This window comes from Rattus norvegicus, chromosome 1 (assembly GCF_036323735.1).
Source record: "Rattus norvegicus strain BN/NHsdMcwi chromosome 1, GRCr8, whole genome shotgun sequence".
In the NCBI taxonomy this organism is placed as follows: domain Eukaryota; kingdom Metazoa; phylum Chordata; class Mammalia; order Rodentia; family Muridae; genus Rattus; species Rattus norvegicus.
This window is the reverse complement of record NC_086019.1, coordinates 31,207,190-31,231,780: the sequence shown is the minus strand read 5'-3', so window position 1 is coordinate 31,231,780 and position 24,591 is coordinate 31,207,190. Positions and strand designations below refer to the sequence as shown.

General features: G+C 45.8%; 1 protein-coding gene across 2 annotated transcripts in view; it reads right to left on the bottom strand.

Annotated features, from left to right (window-relative positions):
- Positions 1-1,142: 1,142 nt before the first annotated feature.
- Trip13 (thyroid hormone receptor interactor 13) overlaps positions 1,143-24,591 on the bottom strand; it is a 44,939-nt gene continuing 21,490 nt past the window's right edge. Inside the window, 1 exon segment of one of the 2 annotated variants that reach the window (NM_001011930.1) lies at positions 1,143-1,494. The gene's annotated coding sequence lies outside the window, so the exon portion shown is untranslated. 2 annotated transcript variants of the gene reach the window in all.

The following is a 24,591-nucleotide window of genomic DNA, read 5'->3' as shown; positions in this document are numbered from 1 at the left end:
AGGTGGTGGGAAATGCATAGGAGAGAGAAAAGTATTTTTGAAAGTGGTACCAGTATGTAAATTAAGAAAATGAAGACAACGAGAGGAAATAATAAATGTGAGGAAAAATAGATTACGTGATGGAAAATCTAGATGAATTTACAACCCAGTCGTACAGGGACCAGTACTGCCTGCCTTGAAGACTGCTGGGTTCCACCCACACGCACACCATGGAGTCTTCGTGCCAATGACCAGTAGGGCCGAAATCCCCAGCGCTGTGGCCAGGAAGCATGGGGGACTCAAAGATCCTATCGAGGTGATAACACACATTTTCAGAGGCATCAAGGAGCAGTAAATGAGCTGGGAAGATGCCTCAGCAGGTAAAGAAGCTGCTACAAACAGCTGGAGTTTGGTGTAAGTAGAGAACCAACTCATAAAGTTGTCCTTTGATCTGCACACATGCACACACACACACACACACACACACACACACACACACCATGGCATGTGCATGTCCCTCTCCCATACCACATACAGGTACAATAATTCTATATAATGTTTAGAAAGAAGTAGCAGTAGCTGGCGGCACACACCTTTGAATTCTAGCATTTGGGAAGTGGAGGCAGCCAGTGGACGTCTGTGAGTTCAAGGCCAGGAGGAGGAAGAGAAAGAGGAAGAAGAGAAGGAGGAGGAGGAGGAAGAGAAGGAGGAGGAAGAGGAGGAGGAGGAGGAGGAGGAGGAAGAGGAGGAGGAAGAGGAAGAGGAAGAAGAGGAGGAAGAGGGGGAGGAGGAGGAGGAGGAAGAAGAAGAAGAGGAAGAGGAGGAGGAAGAAGAAGAGGAGGAAGAGGAAGAGGAAGAGAAGGAGGAGGAGGAGGAAGAGGAGGAGGAGGAGGAAGAGGAAGAGGAAGAGAAGGAGGAGGAGGAGGAAGAGGAGGAGGAGGAGGAAGAAGAAGAAGAGGAAGAGGAGGAGGAAGAAGAAGAGGAGGAGGAAGAGGAAGAGGAAGAGAAGGAGGAGGAGGAGGAGGAGGAAGAGGAGGAAGAGGAGGAGGAGGAGGAGGAGGAAGAGGAAATCTAGCATGCAGAGTCAATTCAAGTTCTATATCCCAGGAAAAAATGTTCCAAGCATTAAAATTTTCATGCAAATAACAACACAGAAGGCAAACTTGTGTGTACCCACTGAAAGATTTGGTTAAAGACTTAAACTCAATTTTCAAGTCACAACACCTGCCTTGGTACCCAGGCATACAGAAGCAGGTGCAGTTATTGACGCCATCCTGGCACAGCACCCCATTGTGGTAGGGGTTGGAAGCACACTCAGTGTGATCCGACTTACAGAACCTTCCAGAATATCCAGCAGGGCAGATAGAGACAGGGCACTCTGGCTCTCTGTAGCAGGTGTTCCCTCCATAGGAATTAGCAGCAGTTGCATTCATTCCTCTGTACGTAGGAGGACATTGGCACAGGAATCCCCTTTCTCCCGGGGTATTTGCACAAGTGGCAATCCCTTGGCAGGGCCTGGAAAAGTAAGAATCTTTTGGATATTCACATCTTTGTCGGAATTATTTGCTATAGCTAAGCAACAATTGTCTTGGGGAAAACCCTTGCACATAGAATTGTTTTGGCAAGAATTGAAGAGAGATACCTGGCACTGCTTTGTTTGTTTGTTTGGTTTTTTTTTTTAATGGAAAAATGAATCCTGGCACCCAGGACTAGGCACATCCTCTCCCACTGAGACCAGACAAGACACCCAGTTAGGGGAGCAGGATCCACAGGCAGGCAACAGAGTCAGGGTAAGCCCTGACTCCAGTTGTTGGGGGACCCATAAAGACCATGTTCCACTTCAGCTACATATGTGTGAGGGGCCTAGGTCCACCCTTTGTATGTTCTCTGTTTGGTGGTTCAGTCTCTGGGAGCCCCCAAGGGTCCAGGTTGGTTGACTCTGTTGGTCTTCTTGTGGGTTCCTGCCCGCTCCAGGTTCCTCAATCCATTCCCCAATTCTTCTACCTCAAAAGGATAGCACAAAGAAACTCAAACAGGCACATGGGCAAAAGGACTGAGGTGAGGGTGACACTGAGACGTGTCCCTCAGGCAGTGGCAGACAATGGGTCATGCTAGGCACAGATTTTGCAATGACAACTGTAAGAAAATTAATCATCTGTTATTAAGAAAAACAAGTTGTGTTTCTACTTCTTCCCATGGGTATCATAAAGACCCGAAGGATGCATAAGAAATTAAATAAATTAGAGTTGGCATAGTGGGAAATATTATGTCCCTCAGAGGAATTTCATAACTCAAAAAAAAAATGTGCAAGCCACCAAAGAAGGATTGGTACATGCAGTCTCATTAGAATTAAGGCAGTCTGCACATCCAAAGACATCCTGGCTCTGAGGAGATAGCTCAAGCAAATACGAGGACCCGAGTTCAATCCCCAGCCCTCACACTAGAGATAAATAAATAAAAAGCTGAGCACAGTGTCCTGTGCTTACACTTCCAAGCACTGGGGAGACACAGACAGACAGGTATGGCCTCAAGACAGCTTGATGGGTTCAATGGCTGTCACCCTGATAGGCTCATATATTTGAATATTAGGGTACCAGTGGTGGACTGTTTGGGAAGAACTAGGAGGTGTGGCCTTTGTAGAGTGCAGTATGGGAGGGGGTGCCTCAGCAGGCTCTTGTTGAAGCATCCCTCCCTACTGAGGGCCATGAAACTGGCCTCATATAGAATGAAGTTTATTTGGGGGCATGGGAAGGGGGGTTTAGAAGGGAGTAGAAAGAGGGAGGGGGAGAGAGAGAAGAGAAGGAGGAAGAAGAGGAGGAAGGAGAGGAGGAAGAGAGGAAGAAGGAGGAGGAGGAGGAGAAGGAGAAGAAAGAGGAGGAGGAAGAGGAAGAAGAGGAGGAGGAAGAAGAGGAAGAGGAGGAGGAGGAGGAAAAGCCAGAGCTGGTAACATATAAAATGGGGAGGAAGAAGGAGAGAGAGGAAGAAAGGGATCATGAGAGAGAAAAGGGGCAGAGAGCAGGAAGAGAGGCCAAACAGCCCTTTCTATAGCAAGCCAGGCCTACCTGGCTGTTGGTAGGTAACTGTTGGATGAAACCTGGTAGAAATGCTAACATGCTAACAGCCTTGTTGGAGGAAGTGTGTCACTGGGAGGTTTCAAAAGCCCATGCCGGGCCCAGCCTCCCTCCATCCACTGCCCCCCTTCTGCATATGGATCAGATAGATAGATGTAAGCCCTCAGCTACTGCTCCAGTGCCATCCCTGCCTGCCTGCCTGCTGCCACGACCATCATGGGTTCACCCTCTGGAACTGTAAACCCCAATAAACTCCTCCTTCTATAAGCCCCTTTACAGCCATAGACAAGTAACTGTATAGAAAATTAAAGAAGGGTAGAGGAGGTGGGAGAGACTGCTCAGTGGTTAGGAGCCTTGGCTGCTCATCCGGAGGACCCATTTTGATTCCCAGCCCGTCATGGCTAGCTCATGCTGCAGTTGGACTGAGGTGGCACGGGAATGAAGAAAGAACAGACGCACACAGGAAAGCTACGATCAGGTGAGTAGTGCTCACTCTGATGGGGCAGCAATAACTCCATTGAGAACAGCTTTCCCCATCCAAGCTCATCGCTAACTACACAGCAACGCTCTTCCCCAAACTCAGCGCTTGTCTTCTGAACACCACAGGGAGGAAGGCTCAGCGAGTATCAGGGGGAGGTCTCTGTAGGTGAGCAGTCTCCGGTTGCCGTCATCCAGGAGAAGGAAGCTGTGGTTATTTTTACATATGCTACCAACATTTGCACTCAGACCAGAAGACGACTTTGCTGTCCCTGTGAGCCTCGCCCAGAGGAAGGCTTTTCCATACCACTCCCAGGTTGGAGGCCTTGTTCTAGACATGGCTATGTCATATCAAACAACACACAGTCATTTAGAATGCTTTTACACACCCACTCAGGCTCCTCAGAAACTCACCACCACCTGCAACTTCAGGAAATCCACACAAATGTGTGGCTGGTGCACCTTCATACTACAGCCATCTTGTTTTTGTGTTAAGATTTATTTATTTTGTGTATGTGAGTACACTATCTCTGTCTTCAGACACCAGAAGAGGGCATCAGATTCCATTACAGATGGATACGAGCCACCATGTGGTTGCTGGGAATTGAACTCAGGACCTCTGGAAGAGCAGTCAGTGCTCTTAACCACTGAGCCATCTCTCCAGCCCCCTCTATCCACCTTGTTAACCTAAGCCTTGTACCCAGGAAGGATCTCACTCAGACTTGATTTCCTTGGGCATTCATCAGTCCCCCTGCCCCCCGCAGCCTCAGTTCATTTGCCTGTGTAGTCAATGAGCTTTGGGGATCTTTATCTAAGTATGCATAAATGGGACTGGATCCTTTAGTGTGGGCTTCTGGAGGCCTCACTGGGGAAGCAGTTGTTAGGTGGTCATGGGAGCCAGGCTCCCAGACTTCAGTCTTATGGATTCCAAGCTGCTGTGCTGTTGAACCTGGGAGTGGGGGGGAGAGACAGTACTGGAAGGGATGCCCAGGTGGAAATCAAGGATGCTGATTCTCACAATCAAGAAGGAAGCAAGAGCATCTTCTTTTATTGAGCTGTCCAATGGAACAAGGGGATTCTGGGGTTGGAGTGGGCAGTTCAGCAACCAAAAGGAATCACATGGTTCTGTGCTAGAAGGGAAGTATTGAAACACTGCACGCAACATGATCTTATAGGCAGAATATACTTTGGAATAAAAAAAAAAAGTCTGATAGAACATAAGCAAACGTAATATAAAATCAACACAGGAAAATCAAGTCTGCTTCTCTGTCCTAGAACAGCAATCCAAAAATAATGTTAACAGAGCAGGCTGAATTATAATGCCATAAAAATACTTAGGAATAAAGTTAACAGAAGAAGTATAAAGTTTGTATACTGAGAACTAAAGGATGTTTCAAAGAAATAGTAAAAATAAATCAAAATGAGAGGGAACTCAGTAGAGTCCACCTCCAGAAGAAAGACAGGGCATCAAGTGGAGGGATGGGGTTGCCATCCCACAGACAAAAACTCTGACCCAGAATTGTTTCTGTTTAAAAGAATTGCAGGGACAAAAATGGAGAAGAGACTGAGGGAAAGGAGGTCCAGTGGCCTGCCCAAATTGGGATCCAGCTCAAGGGGAGGCTCCAAGGCCTGACACTGTTACTGATGCTATGGTGTACTTACAGACAGGAGGCTAGCATGACAGGAACCCTGTGAGAGGCCCAACAAGCAGCTGAAACAGTCAGGCATGGATACTTAACACCCAACAAATGGACAGAAGTCAGGGAACCCTGTAGTTGAATTAGGGAAAGGCTGGAAGAAGCTGAGGAGGAGGGGGACCCCATAGGAAGACCAGCAGTTTCAGCTAACCTGACTCCCAAGATTTCTCAGACACTGAGCCATCAATCAGGCAGCATACACCAGCTGATATGAGGCCTCCAACACATATACAGCCGAGGACTGCCTGGTCTGGCCTCAGGGAGAGAAGAGGCACCTACCCCTGGGGAGACTTGAGGCTCCAGGGAGTGGGGAGGCCTGGTGGGTTCGGGAGGTGGGGATATCCTCTTAGAGAAGAGGGAGGAGGAATGGGATGAGGAACTATCAGACAGAGAACTGGGAGGTAAGATAATGACTGAACTATAAAAAAAAAGATTAAAGATAATTAAAAAATGAATCAGAATGTATTTCATGTTTATGGGTTGGAAATGCCTAATGCTTTTGAGATAGCAAACGGGCATGGTAGTGGGCTGGGGTGACACTGGAGGCAGTAAGGCGGTGGGGATGTTTGGAATTCGCTGTGGTAATGCCGGGACATTATCTGCGAGTGTGAAAATCCACTGGACTGTTTGTAAACTCTGTATACAAACTACTTATCAGGAACTCACTAAATCTAAGTGTTCTGGACTGGCAAAATGACTCAGTGGGTAGGGTTAATAACCTAAGCTCAGTCTCTGAGACTCACAGGATGGAAAGAGAGAATCAGCTCTCAAAGCTGCCCTCTGACCTGTGCACATGCACCACAGTGTGAAAATACCCAATCCTCACAAAACGAATAAATACACTGGCTGCCTGACCCAAAATGTCTAATGTCCCAGGCCACTGACTGTCATGGCTGTTGGTAGCGCCGACATGGCTTGGGCAGGTCAAGGGTCATTGCATGGTCCAAGGTCATGGGCAGGTACTCCTAAGCTTAGAGTGACTTGGAGCTCCTGGTAACTGGGACTGTCTCCAGAAGCCTAAGGTGATCTGGGGTGCATCTTTGCTGATGAGAACTGCAGAATCTCAGGTTACTGCAGTCTCCAACACCAAGGAACTTCAGGGAGTTTGATGATTTTAATGAGAATGTCCCTTAGAGTCTAGCATTTGAATATTTGGTCCCAGTCGGTGGCACTGCTTGGATTGGTTTAAGAGGGGTGACCTTGCAGGTGGGAGTATGTCCATATGTCCCTGAGGGTGGGCTCTGAGGCTTGGAAACCATTCCCAGTTTGCTTTCTTTGTGCTTGCAGTTCAAGATTTGAGTCCTCAGCTTTTCTGCTCTCGCTACACGGTTTACTGTCTATGGCTTTCATTCTGTCATCAAAAACACTAATCCTCTGAGACCATAAGCCCTGATAAACTCTTTTTTCTTTAAGTTGCCTTGGTCGTGGTGTTTTATCACAGTATCAGGAAGGTAGCTAATACAGAGAGCATCAATTTCATTAATCAGCCTTTGCTCTCCGCTGCTATAGTGGCCCAGCAATAGAGGGAGAAGTCAGTGCTTACTTTAATTAACTAAATATTTGTTAGCAGTTTTTGCTTGCTTTTTAGACATGATGTCTTATGATCTATGTGGATATTATTTCCTTTTTATTACAATGATGGTCATATAAATAGATAAAATAGTCTGTATGTGGGTTATGTGTTATGTGTATGTGTGCATCTTAAATTAAAAAGGAGGGTGGTGGAACATAACAATATTTATAATTCAGGAATAATTCATGGGCATAACCAAATACTAGTAAGGCACAGAGAACAAATGAACTGGAAAATCAATCCTGAACACTTGGCATCAAAACTTAGCCTAAGGGGTTGGGGATTTAGCTCAGTGGTAGAGCACTTGCCTAGCAAGGGCAAGGCCCTGGGTTCAGTCCTCAGCTCCGGAAAAAAAAAAAAACCTTAACCTAAAACTGGCTGGAGTTTATAACAGTAAGGAAAAAAAAACACCCCATCATTTGGATAGTGTGGTGGTTTGAACAGGAATGGCCTCCCTAGGCTCATGTATTTTTTTAAACTATTTTTTAATTAAGTTACTAACTTTACATCCCCCATCAAAACTTCCCCTCCTCCTCTCCATCCAGTCCCTCCTTCTCACCTCACCTCCTCCCATCCCCCCTCCCTTTGTCCTCAGAGCAGGGGAGACCTCCCATGGATGCAGGGCTCCTTGGCATAACAATTTACAGTAGGAGTAGGTGCATCTTCTTCTATTGAGGCTAGACAAGGCAGCCCAGGAGGGAAAAAGAATCCAAAGGCAGGCAACAGAGTCAGAGCCAGTCCCTGCTCCTGCTGTTAGGGGTTCCACATGAGGACCTAGCTACACATCTGTTACATATGTGTAGGGGCTAGGTCTCTCCCATGCATGCTCTCTGCTTGGCAGTTCTGTGAGCCCTTTTGGGCCTAGGTTAGTTGATTCTGTAGGTTTTCTTGTGGTGTCTTTGACTTCTTTAACTCCTTGATTCCTTCCTCCTCCTCTTCCGCAGGATTCCCTAAGCTCCACTTGATGCTTAGCTGTGGGTCTCTGCATCAGTTTCCATCACTTGCTGGGTGAAATCTCTTGGACAACAGTTATGCTAGGCTCCCATGTACAAGTATAGCAGAATATCATTAATAGTGTCAATTTACCTCATGAACACTGATACAAAAATACTCAATAAAATACACACAAACTAAGTCCAAGCAACATCAAAAACATCATTCACCACGATCAAGTAGGCTTTATCCCAGAGATGCAGGGATGGTTCAACATATGAAAAATCCATCAGTGTAATCCACAATATAAACACACTAAAAGAAAAAATGATCATTGTACTAGATGCTAAAAAGCCTTTGACAAAATCTAACACCCCTTCATGTTAAAAGTCTTGGAAAGGGGGCTGGGGATTTAGCTCAGTGGTAGAGCGCTTACCTAGGAAGCGCAAGGCCCTGGGTTTGGTCCCCAGCTCCAAAAAAAAGAACCAAAAAAAAAAAAAAAAAGTCTTGGAAAGATCAGGAATACAAGGCCCATACCTAAACACAGCAAAGGCAATATACAGCAAATGAACAGCCAATATCAAAATAGATGGAGAGAAACTTAAAGCAATTCCTCTAAAGTCAGGGAGGAGACTGTCCACTCTCTCCATATTTATTCAAATATAGTACTTGAAGTTTTAAAACAGTAAGACAAGAAAAGGAGATCAAGGGGACACAAATTGGAAAGGAAGATGTCAAAGTCTTGTTATTTGCAGATGATGTGATAGTATTTATGAGTGAACCCAAAAATTATATCAGAGAAATCCTACCACTGATAAACACTTTCAGCAAAGTGACTGGATACAAAATTAGCTAGAAAACCACAAAAACCAGAAATCAGTAGCCCTCCTTCAAACAGGCCAAGAACGAAATTAGGGAAACAACATCCTTCACAATAGCCACAAATGATATGAAATATCTTGGTGTGCTCTAACCAAACAAGTGAAAGACATGTCTGACAAGAACTTCAAGTCTTTGAAGAGAGAAATTGAAGAAGATCTCAGGTGACGGAAAACTCAACAAGAAGACATAATCCTAAGCAAGAGAGATTCAAAGCACATGAGACAAAACCAAATAAGCTTAAGGGAAAAAACTGGCAAAGCCACAAATGTAGGTTGATATGTCAATACTACACCTCAAAAGTGGGAAGAAATAGTGAAGAGAAAGCTAGCCAAGATACATAGACTAATGAATATCATTAATGACGTGGATCCAACTGGCACTTGTAGCACACTCCATGCCATAACATCAGAAAGCATGTTCCTGGGGCACAACATGTCTCGAGTCTTAGGAAAATCTCAGGCCATAAAATTGACCTCAGACAGGTGTGTTCTGAGTTCAACTGAAGGCCAGGGCAGAAAGCTAATGACCTCATTTCCTAACACTTAAAAACCGAGCTGTGCCATACCACATCATGGGACAGTGGGACAGTGTCAAAGGAGACTGTGTGTGTGGTGGGAGTGCACATGGATGTATACGCATGTGTAAGCAAATATTTTCCCTGTCCTGAATCAGTCCAGCATCAGACAACAAATGACCAGAGACCACTGTCCTTCCTGTCCCCATGCTTAGTTCTGCTGCAGCCCACCACAGAAGCCCCTCCTCCATCCCCTAGGAATTCTGCACCTTTGTGGGGACCTCTAGCTCAGAATTTCCTGCTACCCCTTTATGACTTTCCTTCAAGCTCATCTCTATTCCTTTGTGATTTCCACTGACCCACAGAATCACTATCTGGTACCCCACATCCACTTCTTTAGAACATTGAGTGGGCAGCAGCAATGGAACAGTCACCCTGCAAATATGAGACCACATATGTACCCTAAACAACACTTTAAGCATCATTAACTCCAGATGCCTAGATCCCACTGCAAAAACACAGATGTGAACATCCACGACCATATCACCTTCTCCAAAAGTCAGCAACCTTATTCTAGTAGGTCTTGATAAAATCAATTTAGTTGAAACATAAGATGAGAACTTCAAAATAACAATTATGAATATTTCTAAGGATAATCCTTAAGGGATGGAGGACAGGCTCCTGTGAGCAGGCTACAGTAGAACTCAAGTAAGTCTAGAGAGACTGGGATGAGGACAGGAAGGACAACCATCTCTAGCCACTGTTTATTTCAAGGTCTTGTCTTTGTTGAGTGGATGTTTCAATGTTGTTGCCCACTCAGGGTTCTGGCCCAGTGTGATGGCTGTGGGGTCCCTGAGAGAAAGGATATGAATAAATAAAAATCTTAATGAAGATCATTAAAACATAAATAGTTGAATGAAATAATGAAAGCAGTTCAGGATATGAAGATAAAACTTAACAGCACAAAAAGAATCACTAAAGAAACTAGAAATAGAAACTATAAATTAAAAACTATAAATTAAAAGAAGGATGTAAAACAAAAATTGCAAGGCCATAACTAGTCTTTCCTAAACAATTCACCAACTGGGGACCAAGCATTCAAACACATGAGCCTATGGGGCCATTGCCCCATTACCATTCAAACCACCACAGTGTTGACTTCAATACTCTACTCTTGCCAATAAGTATGCCATCCAGGCTAAAACCAAATGGAGAAATGCTGGAGTAAAATAACACCATGAGTCAAATGGACCTAGCAGACGTCTATAAAACACTCAACCCAGACACTGAAGAATATCCATCCATTTTCTTCTCAGCAGTTCATGGGGCGTTCTCCAATATTGATCAGACATTAAGTCACACATTAAGTTTCAACAGATATGTGAAAACTGAAATAACACCTTGCATCCTATCTGACCACCCTGGATTAAAGCTAGGCACCACCATCAACAAAAACATCAGGAAGTATGCAAACTCATGGGAGCTGAACAGCTCACTACTGAATGAAAATTTGGTCAAGACAGAAATTAAGAAGAAAATTAAAAACTTTCCAGAACTGGATAAAAATTAAAATACAACATATCTAAATCTATGGGACACAAGGAAGGCAGTTCTAAGAGACACTAAGTCTCAAGTTCATATAGCACTAAGCGCCTATATGAAAAAACTGGAGAAATCTCATATTGGTAACTTTATGAATATTTGAAAGTTCTAGAAAAACAAGAAAAATGATACCCAAAAAGAGTAGACAGAAAAAAACAACTAACCCAAGGCTGAAATCAATGAAAACAAAACAAAGAAACAAACCACCCCTCACACATACAAAGAATGTAATATATATATACACGTGTGCGCGCACGTGTGTGTGTGTGTGTGTGTGTGTGTGTGTGTATGAGTTTAAATGGAGTTACCATTTGTGATGGTTTGAATAAAAACGCGCCCCCCCCATAGGTTATTATTATTTGAAAGGATTAGGACAGTGGTTTTGTTGGAGTAGGTGTGGCCTTGTTAGAGGAAGTATTTTACTGGGGATGGGCTTCAAGGTTTCAGAAGCTCAGGCTGGGCCCAGTGGCTCATTCTCCCATGTATGACTGCATGCTGCTTTACATCTTGCCATGATAATAACGGAGTAAACCTCTGGACTGTAAGCTAGCTCCAGTTAAATGTTTCTCTTGATAAGACTTGTCATGGTCATGGTGTCTCTTCACAATAATAGACCATATAATAAGAGAGATAATATCCTAGACATCATGTTACCCAGTAAAACCCTCAGTACAAGTATCAGGTTACACGTTTTTGAGTTGTTTGTGAAAGGGATCATGTAGACTCCAGTATAGGCTATTGTCAATGCTATTGACTTACCTCCATAATGACAAGGCCCCACTGCTCAAGACAAAACTTATGTCATCAAGCACAGAGAAATTGAGCTGGTGGCCCACTAGAACCTTCAACCCTACTGGCTAGCATTCATGGTGCTAGAAGATACTCTGTGCCCTAAAAAGAGAGAAAAGTAATCTCACTCAGATATAAGCTGTGCAGCTTATAGCAGTGACCTCCTGTACATTATACTGGTGTGCCGTGGCACAAATACTATGGAAGTAACCAAGCCCTTTTTGATTGGATTTAATGCTCACTCCATGAAATGCAGTCCATACCTGACATTGTGAAAATGACTTTAGCCTGAGACTAGGTCGGTCATGGACCCGGAAGGACAGCCAACTGCTACTATGCTGCTAAAGGAACAACAATAAAATGGCTCCCAGTAACATATTACTCTACCCATATTTCAGTGCATTGCTCAGTCCTCATCAGAGGAACTTCTTCTTGCACTGGATGGTAATTAACAGAGACTCACAACTGGACAATGTGAGAGAGTGGGAGGCTGCAGCATTTAGTCATAAATGGGATATATTCACCAAACCTCCCTCTTCAAGGCTCAGGGATCTATTCGGAAGAGGAGGCAAAAGGATTGTAAGAGCCAGGTGTATAGATGGCTCCCAGGAAACAGTGTCTTCCAAATGCTACCGGAATGACAGACGTGAACTCACAGAGACTGTGGCAGCATGCACAAGGCCAGAACAGGTTCAAGCCAGACACGGTCCCAGAGCTGAGGTGGGGAAATGGACATGTGGGTCCTACCACTAACCAATAGGCTATTTGCAATTGATACTTGATAGAAAAGGGAAAGTCCGTTTTCTCCAATGGAGTGTCACTGACTATATTAAACGTATAAGCCTCTTGAAGTGTGAGTGGCCAGGTCTCACCCCTAAATTACTCAGCCATTTCCAGCTTCCCAAGACGAAGGCAGCTAAGTTCTGTCTTACAGAGAATAAAAAGACCTAAGATGAGGAGACCGAATCCTACTAATCCCTGGGCTTTCCCTAAGATCAGGTGATGGAATCCACCAATCCCTGAGCTTGCCCCAAGATCAGGCCACCACAAATCCCACCAATCTCAGGCCACCCCCTAAAAGAAACCCTATATAAAGCCTGCCTCCTACTCAGTCTTTGCTGCTTCTCTCCAGAGCAGGGGCAGTCACCCTCTTGTGTTTTCCCCAATAAATCTCTTGTGTGAGTTTTGTTGTACGGTGTGATTTTGTGGTATTTCTTGGCTCCCAACTTCCAGGATACTTTCCTTTTAAAGCCGACTTACAAACCACACTCCAGAGCCCTGGATCAGTTGGCCAATACAAGGTAGACTCTAAATTATTATCATTATCATTATTGTCATCGTCGTTATCATTGTTATTGTTGTTATTTGTGTATGTAAACTTTTAGTTTCATTTTGGATTTGGGGGTTTTACTGATTTCTTTTATCTATCTATCATCTATCTATCATCCATCCATCCGTCTATCTGAGAGAGAGAGAGAGAGAGAGAGAGAGAGAGAGAGAGAGAGAGAGAGAGAACATGAATGTAGGTAGGGAAGTAGGGAAGACCTGGAGTCACTGGGGAAGGAGAAATATGATCAAATTATACTGTATGAAAGAAAATGAATTAAAAATAACCAGAGAGCACTTCTATAGCTCAAAGAAATAGGAAATATGTTAAGCAGCCCACTCTAGGCTCTACATCCTGAAACTGTGGCATGCTTCCTTCCTCAGTGTGTGAGCTGTAAGCCATGGCCACAGACCTATATGTATCAGTCATGATACAAGAAAGAGCACAGGGAAAGCTTCAAGTGGAAAGGAGAGACAAAGCCAGGGCAGCCAGGGCAGCCAGGGCAGCCAGGGCAGCCAGGGCAGCCAGGGCAGCCAGGGCAGCTAGGGCAGCCAGGGCAGCCAGGGCAGCCAGAGCCTCTGACACCTGGAGTTACAAAGAACATTGAATGTTTTTTATTTTTTGTTTTTTTTAAAGGTCAGTTTACTTCAGCCTTTGTCACGCAGAATATCAAGTTGGGCTGCTGACAAACAAGATGGGGTAGGCTAAAGCAAGAAAGACATGTGAAGAGCAAACACGGGCATTAGGGGAAAAAAAAAGTCTTGCATGGCCAAGGCTTTGAAACCGTTTCACTGGGAATATAGAGTACACTGAGTACATAGAGTATCCTGGATGTACTAAAGTTGGGTTCTAATATGGAAAGCAGACCGCGGCAAGCAGAGCCAAGCATGTCCTCAGAGAAGGAAGAACTCAGAGAGCAGCTTGAGGGATGGCCGGACCAATTGAAGCAGCTAACAAATGGATACAATTAAGGGCAGAACCAGTGGGTGGAAGGCAGGCTAGGGAGATCTTCTCAGCTGAAACGTGGATGAATAAGTACGGAAACTTCACGATACCTAAGAACAAGTGGGTGGCGTTGGAAAATACAGCAACCGTGCAACTGGAAAACCAGAAGAAGAAATGTTTGAAATAACAGTGTCTGAGAAAGTTCCAAAAGTATAAAACACCAATCAGGAAGCCCAGAGACAAGAGCAAACAAAAACTAGTCTGGATTTTAAAACATCTCCACCCAGGCATGTCATATCAAAGTGCTGGACGACAAAGACAAAGAGAAGCCAAAGGAAGGCAGCCCTAAAGCACACAGCCCTCCTCTAACCGTGCAAACATCAGACAATCCTGCTAGAAAACAGAGTGGAGGACAGTACCTGACCAGTACTTCTCAAGAGGATGAAGAAGAAGGGCAGCCTGGCAACCATCCCAGTGAGGTACGAAGGGTTCAGGACAGGGGCTGCGGGGTGAGAGAGGGAAAACGAGGGACTGTGAATAAGGCAGATCCCCGAGTTCAGGGCCAGCCTGGTCCACAGAGTCCTAGGATTGCCAGGGCAACACAGAGAAACCCTGCCTTGAAAAATCAAAAAAGAATTAAAGTGGGTAGGGTAGGTGTGGGGGTCAAATGAGCTGATCCTTTGAGCCTGTGTAGCTTTGACCTAGATCATTCCAAATGGCTCCTGAAGATACTGCTATCTTATTTCCCCTTTGCCTCTTGAAGCTGGATCCCTTTTACTCACAGATTCTCTTTACGGGAGAAATGCCTCCCTCAACTCCTCAGAAAGCAGAGCTGGTTAATCCTGAAGCTTGCAGGCTTCTTTGCAAAACTCAGGCTTGCTGTGGATGTGCTCTACCTACTGACCAGCCTTGCACAGGGAATCTAGGGGAGAACTCACACAGACTCTCCAAGTTGTCCCTTCTCCACACGCCATGTTCCTCAGCCACTGGTTATGGTACAGTCCTGGTGTGTGTGTGTGTGTGTGTGTGTGTGTGTGTTGGCAATAGATGAACTTCTGTAGCCCACAGTGGACAGAACCAGTTCTATCCCTCTAAAGCTGCAGAGGACATCATGGGCCTGGCCAGTTCAGGGAGAAGCATGATCTGATGGGAAATGCATTCCACAGGCCGAGAGATTGTCACCTGTTGTCCACATTACAGGGTTCTAACGCAGGCTGAGAAGATACCCTATACACTGAAACAACCCATTTCACTGTCTCTGAAAGCCAGACATCTTTCATGCTCAAAAGGGACCACGACAAGTGCCTGTAACCCTGATGTACATGAAGCCATCTTTGAAACCATCACCTTTGAGATATATGAGGCTTTTTTCAAAAGGGCAGTTTTCTGACTGATGACCATCTCATTGAGCCAAGGACAGGATTGTAATGGAGTCTGAGGGCCACGAAGACGGACCGGCCCTCTCTGGGATTTGTTTGGAGTAAGGGGTTTATGATCCATACAATTTCACACAGGGATCTCTTCTCACAGAAGTTTCTACTGTGCAGCACATTTTGCCTTCTAGTCATGGAACAGCTTGGAGACAGGGTCTCCCTTGAGAAGGTTCTCCAAGGCTCGCACAGCCATCTAATTAGGCCAGTAAGAGCAGTCCTCAGAATCTGTTCTGTGCTGAGTCCGTCCTCTTCGTGTAAGAACAGCCCCTTGTTGAAGACTACAAAGGAAAGAGAAGAGAGGCCACACTTACTTAGAGCAGCCCATCTATCTGCTGGGATCAGTTATCAGGCTGTTTTGTCAACTGATGACATGGTGACCTCTTAGCTATGCCTGATGGCTTCAGTGTGGACAGGTGTGATCTGGACGAGGGATTGGGATTCGGATCTGGGATCTTGTTTTAATGAAAGTGAAGTGACCAGGTGGGCTGTCTGACGCAGGTTTTCCAGCAGGGCCTCTCACTGCACAGTTCAGATGGGGACACAGGTAAAGTGAGGCTGGGGCATAGCCAGTGTGATCTACCTTTTGGAGCCTCCTGTTGGGCTCGGCTCAGGGATAACATTTGGCTTCCCAGATAAAAGATGTTGGGCAGCCATGAGCTGTCTCCCTAAGAATGGAGCTGGACTACTGGGAATTGAAAGGGGTGCCTGAGGTATCTGCTGAGCTCTAGCTCTTGCCCATTCGTCTGAAGATCAGTTCCAAGGGTGAGCGCCAGACTTAGCCAATGTCTGTTCTTTCTCCATCTTGCCCTAAGTTGTAGTCCCTAACCTCTGTAGGGGCTCACACCCCTTTACTAGTTCAGTTGATGATACAGTGATATTACAACCCTCCTCATACTATTGCCAATCTGAGAAGGACCAGTGCCCCCACCAGAGGCTAATAATTGGAGTAGACAGCCCTGTACTGACCCTGTTGCATAGGGAGGAACTTTTGTGTGTTCCTTCTGGTGGTGAAAGAAGAGCTAGGAAGATCTCTAAGCAGTGCCGTGGAGCCATGGGAGGCCTCTCCTTTTCTGGGGAGAAGGGGTTATGGGTAGGGAATGAGAGAGGGAGGGACTGGGACAAGAGAGAGGATATAAAGTGAATAAACAACTTAGTCAATTAAAAAAAAGAAACTTAAGAGAGACAAGACTTACTTGTCTCACAATTCTGGTTTACAGTCCAGCATTGCAGTGGAGCCAAGGCAAAGGAACTTGAAGCAGTCAGAGCAGAGCAGAGCAGAGCAGAGCAGAGCAGAGCAGAGAGCAATGACTTAATGCACTCATGCTTACACCCAGCTTGCCCCACTCTTCTTCAGTACAGGGCCCAGCCTATGAAATGGTGCAGCCCACATCAGGATGGTCTTCTATCCCAAGAAGAAGAAAGATGAGAAGGAAGGCAGTGAGGACAGAATGGGGTTGTGGAGAGAGAACCAGAGGCCAGAGGAAGAGGAGAAAGAAGAGGCTGGATATAGGAAACAGCCATGCATTTCATATATTCTCTTTGTCAGGGTCTGTAGTGGGCATAGCGCTCCGTCCTTGGAGACTGCTCATTTGCTCCAGACAGTCCTTCACAGCTCTAGCTTTAGTGGTCTCTCCATGTGCTGGGGTTAGTCACTTGCCTTTGAGTGATCGAAAAATCCACTTAAACATTTTGTGGACATTGGGACTTTCCTTTAAGTGGTTAGTCCCCTGAAAAGGGGTGCTTCTGATGAACACAATTCCTTGCATGGATCCCCCATTAAACAGTCTTTGCCTTTCACCAAGCCATCCCACCCTGCAACTACTGAGAAGCCCAGACTCCTGCTGAGGGACTAGCCAACTTCTTCATTCCCACATAAAAATACAACTTTACTTTTGGCTGTGTGAATTCTAAAATTGTCTTCTGCTTTGTCCGGACACTGAGAGGAGGCAGAGGTGCCGGGGAACAGTCCTGCCTCTGCCCGGGTGCACTGCTCATACCCCAGGAACTCAAAATGGCGAAGGAGAAATGACTTCTTTTGAAAAACAAAAACAGAAACAAACCCAATTACAGGAATTGCAGCAGCTCTTAGATCCCACAGTTTGGACTCTAACCTCAGATGGTTGTGAGACTGGACTATTTCAGCTTGGTGTCTAGAGACCTCCACTTTGAGGAATGCGGTTTGTTTCTAGCCTCTCACCTTTAGCTTTTGTCTCTGGCTTGGGTTCTGGAAGCCTGGCTCACGGTGTCCAGGGAATGAAGAAAGGACAGATCCATAACACATACAGAAAAGCTGGGATGGGTGTTTTGGGCTCTCAGATGGAGAAAACAGCATCCCAGAAGTCCAGCCTATTTGTTATATACAGTTGAGCAGGGAGGCAGGGTTATTGCACATAGATAAACAAAAAGGCAGGGTTTTGTATATAGTTGAACAAGGAAGCAAGGTTGGCTAATTTTTGTAGACTCCATCTCTGTAGGTGTAGTGTTCAGGGGTGGCCTAGTGGACATTTTCTGCATACATTGTCAACACTTGAACTTTGATCAGAAGAAGGCTTTGCCATCCTCCCCCCGACCCCCTGAGATTCAACTGGGAAAGGTTCTGCCTTTCACAAGGATCTGAAACATTGAGGTCCCTGACATGGCTATGTCTGTGTCAACAACACTTATTCAAGACTTCACTTCTCTCTACAAGCTCTCACACTTACAAAGACTGAAGTTTGTCACAATGGACAGAGAGCTAGAAGACATCTGGAGGAGATATGATTGGGGTTTCTTGGAGGAGTCTTGCAAAGGACTGTGAGTCATTCTGAAGATCTCTCCTAAAATTCAAGAAGCTGAGAGTAGCATCCCCTTCTCCCCAAGGGAAGACCCTGGAGGCCCTTCCCTGCATCCTATATATTGGACAATAGCCTCTTATAGCATTAAGAGTGTCTGAACTTGGGGGTTGGGGATTTAGCTCAGTGGTAGAGCACTTGCCTAGGAAGCGCAAGGCCCTGGGTTTGGTCCCCAGCTCCGAAAAAAAGAACCAAAAAAAAAAAAAAAAAAAAAAAAAAAAAGAGTGTCTGAACTCCTCCTCCTCATATCACACTGTAGACTGCGACAGACCCAGGAGAACTGTTTCCCTGAGAAAGATGGCATGGCTATCAATCAGACCGGAGAGGCAGCCACAGAAGACTCTTAGAATGTGGATTTAAGACTTAGGAAACCTCCACAGACACAGGGAACAGAGAAAACTGGCTGGGTCTTGCCTAAAGCCACAATATGCTAGGTGGCTATGATAGCCCATTCCCAGAGGCATTGCCAACCGGCGAGAAAGGCTATCTTCTGCATCCCCATCCTGAAGAAACTAAAGCCAGACTAGAGCCTGCTTTATCCCAGGAAAGTCTGCCACCTCAATGATGCAAACAGCAATGTTTATTTTCCAGAGACTCAGGGTGAATCGTGAAGACAGACAAAAAGAGAAGCATCCAGAGAAAAGGTGGTCACCGTGGAAGGGCTCAGGGTCAGTCAGAGAGTGGCACCAAATCCAAGGTCTAAAGAGAAGAAGCTTGAGAAGAGCATCTTCCCTGGAAATCATAGCAAGGTTATGGGCCAAGTGAGCTTCTGTCCCTGGGAATCTGACGTCCAAGGTCTAAGTATTTGTATTAATGTGGTTCAAGGCTAGCATTGCTTCCAGGATCCCAAAAGAAGTAAAATATCAGGAGCCTGACATTTTACTCTCATGCACGCCTATTCTCAAGGTCTTCCAGAAAAGGAGATTCAAGGAAACAGTAGCTTGCAATGAAAGCCCTTTAAAACAGTAGACGGTACAATCTGTTGATAAAGGGAGCAGACACCATCAGTGTCGGAGGTTTAAAAAAAGGGGGCACCATGTGCTTTCAGGCACGTAAAAGACACTGGAAAGCAGTTTAAAGCCAGCAGAACCTGAAAAGCAAAACCAGGAAATTAAGCAATAACTGAAACTTAAGTCAGTGAGAGGTTCGGCGTTATATTAGACACAAGACGAGAACTTGAGAGCCACAGGAAGTCATGAAGAAACCATCTGGAGTGAAGCCCGGAGGAAAAGCAGAGTGACAGTGGTGTTCAGGACCAGAGCCCTCAGACAGAAATGAGAGGGAGACTGACAGCCCAAGGCTCCCAAAGCAGACTGAGGCTGCCACTCCCGACATTAAGAATCCTCCCAGGGCAGATGAGAAGGACTGTCTGTCCTGAATACCCAGCCAGATGGAGACATGGCTTGGCTGTGGGGCAGCTGAAATGAGTCTGCATCAGGCAGCAGAAACACTCTAAGGAGGACAAGATAAAGATATTTTGATACAGCCAAGCAGTGGGGCTAACACAAGAGCCGCCATGTGGGAAGAATTGAAGGGGTGCTGCTGACAGGGAACCTAGATGCGGCATCCTGGGAGAAGAGGGAAGAAAATAGAGAAGGTTGTGTGAGCCAAGCTAACAAATGCTACAAGTGAAAGTGTCATGCCTGGTGGGGTCATCAGACTGCACTGCAAGGGACTGACAGGACATTTAGACATTAGGATGCTTATAACACCTCAGAGGAGCTCCTACAGAAACGTCAGCACACGTGACTTCCTTTTGAGTTAGCAAAGTGTACAATATGAGAATCCCCAAAGGAGAAGAAGAGGACTGCACCATGAGGGGCAAGTGTCATGAAAGAGGGCTGGCTGGAACCTTGGGGTTATAGTCCAAAGCAATGGTCATATCCTCATAGGGCCCAGGGTCAGAGAAAAATAGGTGAAAAGCAGGATACAGAAAATCTAATAACCAGCAAGTTGGGGGGATACAAATAAGACTAGGTTGGCTAGACATAGGGATCACCAAGGAGATGGGTAAAAGTCCTCACCACAACCTCTGTAAGAAAGCCTGAGATCACGGTCTTGGAGAAAAGAACACACTACCAAAGGGATGTAGGCGGATGTGAGAGCCAGATGAGCAGAACCATCTGCACCCTGAACTTTACACGAGCTACTCCACAGCTCAGTTACAGGGTGCCAAAGGCGCTCTGGGCATGAGCTCATGGACATGAAGAAAGCCCATGCTAAGCATGCTAGTCACGTAGAGACCGAGAAGCTGATGGGAAACAGTGTCAAGTGTGAACCCAAGGGCAGGGCAACGAAGGACAGGATGAATGCATCCTTTCACATATACTGGAGAAAGCGAGGTCCAACATGGAAGCCGAAAACGCCATCAGGAAGGTAGAACGTGAGGTCTCCCCACAAGGCATCGCTTGTGAGCCCCATGGCCTGGCTCTATCAGAACCTGAGTGGCTAAAGGTCACCCCTGAGATGTGGGGCAAGCACAGGCTTCCAGAAGAGATTCAGGACACTTCTGTCCCAAGGAGACAAGAGAGTTCCCAGGTGCTCAAAATGTCCAGCAAATAGAGGCACTGGTGGCACTGGTATCCAAGGGTTATTGCCTTCTGCATCTTTGTGCTTGAAGAACTAAGACCTGGAGGATGTTGGTGTGGATGGTTCTGTGCCTCAAGCCCTATGCTAGCCTTGGAATGGCTCTTTCTCTGTATTATTGTCCCTTTCCGTGTGATGCTGTAGGACTGCTTTAATTGTCACTAATAGAATTGGAGTCACGGTAACAGGAAAGTCTATGAACAGGGTTTATGTAGGGATCGATGGGACCACATTCACGCAGGTGACCTGACATGTTTTCTGAAGTACCTCCCTCGGGTCATCTGTAGGGTCAGAGGTCAGCCACAATTCCACTCTTCGGATGCAGCATCTCTCAGGTGAAGGGAAAGGAGTCAACAAGGCTTTGGGGACAAGCAGTGTTCTTCTCTTGGTCAGATGCAGGCCTCATCTGGTGGATCCTAACACATTTGTCTGTAGCTGAGTGTCCTGGCGTGTGCTTGGCAACACCTAACTTCTTGAGGACCCTGATGACTGAAGCACTGAGCTCTGTCAGCAGGCAACAATTTCATTTCCCACAAAGAGGAGATGAAGAGTCCTACTGGGGCTGGAGAGACGGCTCAGCGGTTAGGAACACTGACCGTTCTTCCAGAGGTCCTGAGTTCAATTCCCAGCAACCACACGGTGGCTCACGACCATCTATAATGGGATCTGATGCCCTCTTCTGATGTCTGAAGACAGTGACGGTGTACTCACATACATAAAATAATTTTTTTTTAAAGGAAGAGTCTTACTGGTCGTTATCTACAGTATAAGATCAAGGCTTTTGATCATTTAAAATCGACAGCTTGTCATTTGTTGGCTGGAAGTTCAGAACCCAACAGTTAAACTCTCTTCTTTCATGTAGACAATGAGTCCTTCCTCTGTGAAGGAGAGAGAAGTAAAAATATACCAAGATAGTGTGGTTCCAGAAGGAATGGAGGTTGCCCTGTCGTTGGTCGCCAGTTTCTTGTCAGAAGTTCTGCCTCCCATTGCAGGATGTGGCACATTCAACTTCTCTGCTAGGCAAAGCTCAGAAACAGCCTCCTTTTAACCCTAAAATTTGAGCCAAACAAAAACTGCCAGCGTACATGGCAGGCTTTCTCCTCCAAAGGTAGAATACAAGAAAAAGCTCGGCAGAAAGCAGAGCCCTGCTCTGCGTCAGCACTGGGTCCAGGGGGTGACTTTCTGTTGGCACTCGTGTGGCTCTGACTTTCTTGGGCACAGAAGACCTGAGTTCTGGTTAACCAAAGTCAACAGTCACCCAAGCCATGTTCCCTACTGGCAACACACTGTAGCCAGAGGTGGAGGCAGGGTCCTCTCAGCCAGCCTCAGGGGCTGGGAAGGATAAATAAATGGTAACCATTGTCCTGCCTTTGTCCGATCACCACTGCTGCCGCTTAGATCTGCCTGGGGTGTAGATAAGAAGCAGAGCGGGTGCAGACAAGGCCTCAGCCATGCAGCCTGGATGGTACCACCCATACACAGCCGCTATGTGCAAACATTAGAGGTGCTCAGCCGTGGAAGCACATGCCTGTCACATTCTGACAGTTAGGCTATCCTTACACTTCTGAAGAGGGAGAATATGGCTGAAATACTACAGACTCAGACACAGGACCAGTGTGAATGTGGTGGTAATACTATCTCACATCCAACACCTCACTACTAATCTAGACGCATGAGGTTCGAGGGACTCTGGTCTGTGCTGAGTCCATCAGAAAAGAAAACAATTGGAGCTAGTTGCCAGGTCATTGTCCCTTACTACCCTTAGAGAGCAACCCTTCCAGAGAGACCTCGAAAGCTCCCCATGGAAAAGACCCTTTTGATGGAGTGTGGCCTGTCTCTAAACTGTGACCTAAAGTTTCCAGAAAAGAGTCATATCTATATTCAGTGTTGTACAAGAATGGCTAGCTAATGTAGGATTTTGTGACTATGGAAAGTTGGAAGATATTAGAGCAGTGGTTCTCAACCTGTGAGTTGCTACCCCTTTGGGGGTTGAAGGACCCTTTCATGGGGGGGGGGTGTCCCATCATATATTTGCGTTATGATTTATAATAGTAGCAAAATCACAGTTTAAAATAGCAATGAAAATACTTTTATGGTTGGGGTCATCACAATGTGATTATTCACCATTATAAATTATTTTTGCTACTACTTCATAGCTGTAATTTTGCTACTGTTGTGAATAGTAATGCAAACATCTGACATGCAAGATATCTGAATTATGTGACCCCTGTGAAATGGTCTTTCAGTCCCCAAAGGGGTCGTGACCCCCAGGTTTGAACTACTGTTCTAAGCCCAGGGTCGTGAATTCTGTAGTTCATAGGTGGCTATTAGCAAAATGGAAATGTAGAATATTCCAACATAGGTTTATGGCTTAAACACGTTTTTAAAAACTAATAAATCATTGTACAATAACGCTACATTAGGAGGACTCACTAGCAGCTAAACCAATTTTATGCAGTTTCTGACCCACAAGAAGCCAGCTGGCACTCTGGCCCCCTAGTAGAGGACTACTTGTCCCTGCAGTCTGAAGGAGTCTCTGTAGCAGGCAGGAGGAGGGGAGGGAATGGTATTTTGGAGCAGAAGCTAGGTCTGTTTCCGGCATGCAGAGTAGAGCACAGGCTGACCACGGTATGGGATACATCCCGTACGTGGGATGATTGGGAAACTTCAAAGTTCCTGGTGGCACCTGCTGTGCTCACCGTGGGATGTACAGTCTATTTTAGTGGGAGAGTCCAAATGGGAAATTTTGAAATGACTTCCTAGGACGGTACACAAGGTACATGCGAGGGATGGGAGAGGCAGGAAGGTGATCATTCTTTTGGCTAAGAGTGTGGGATCTTTCCAACTCACCATCCTACCACTAGAGAAAAGAGGTGGGTGACCTAGTTTACACTACTAGGCCCTGGGGTTTGTGGCCCCTGATCTACAGGTCAAATCTTAACCTGGCTGAATGGTAACCACGTGGACATGGTCAAGGCTTTCCAGGAGCACATACACTGTTTCTGGAGCCAGGAGACTCCTGAGGCCTCTTTACTACCTGACTCATTAAGGACATGAAAAGTTGTTGATAAGCAGGGGGCTCCACGGGTGTTTCCAGATCTACCTACCCTTCTCCACTGACCATTACTGGCCCCTCAGAGGCAGACCCCTTTCCCATTTTAATGGGACACCAGATTCTGTGTGGAAGCTACAAAGTGATGTAAGGTATTCACTGCCTGTGGAATATTATGAGAGCCAGGAGCGTTGTGTGGAGAAAATTGTGGGCAGTAACCTTCCAGAGGTCCCTAAGAGGGTCAGGCTTCTGGCTGTCAGGTCCACACCAGCTCCATCACCACACATGAATGATTGCACCTGTCCAGTAAGTCAGAGAATGCCCACAGTGGCTTGCAGAGTTCAGGCTGGATTCTGTGTGGGATCCAGGTCTTCGGTCAGTCTACCTTCTTTGTTTTCCCTGCTGTTCTACAGCAATTTCTTCCAAACAGAAATACTTCCAACTTGGGCGAGGAAGGAAATTCACAAGCAGGATGCTCAGGTAACTTACAAGAGTCCCAAATTCATCACTGAGTCTACATAAACACTAAGCAATTGCTAGTGGGAGGAGACCCTTTAGTGCAGTATCCGGTAAATTGCTCGAGAAACTCTGGTGATAACAGTTTGCATAAACTGCCGGTCATAATGGAGTGGACCTTTTTTTTTTTTTTTCTACGAGTTATTACCCAGAACACTAACTTCCGAAGCTGTATTTAGATGAAATAATTTCTTTGGTCCATCATCAGTACCCTATCTGGAGTAAAAAGCTGTTTCTTTGTTTCTCCCAGGAAAAGTTCCATGACATATAGATGACCATACACACCCTTGTACTAGATATATAGGACCAGGAGGAAAGGGCTGCAGCTAATGGCAGGCTAAGCAAATCCACTGACAATGCTCACCATCTCCTCCCTGGTCCTGT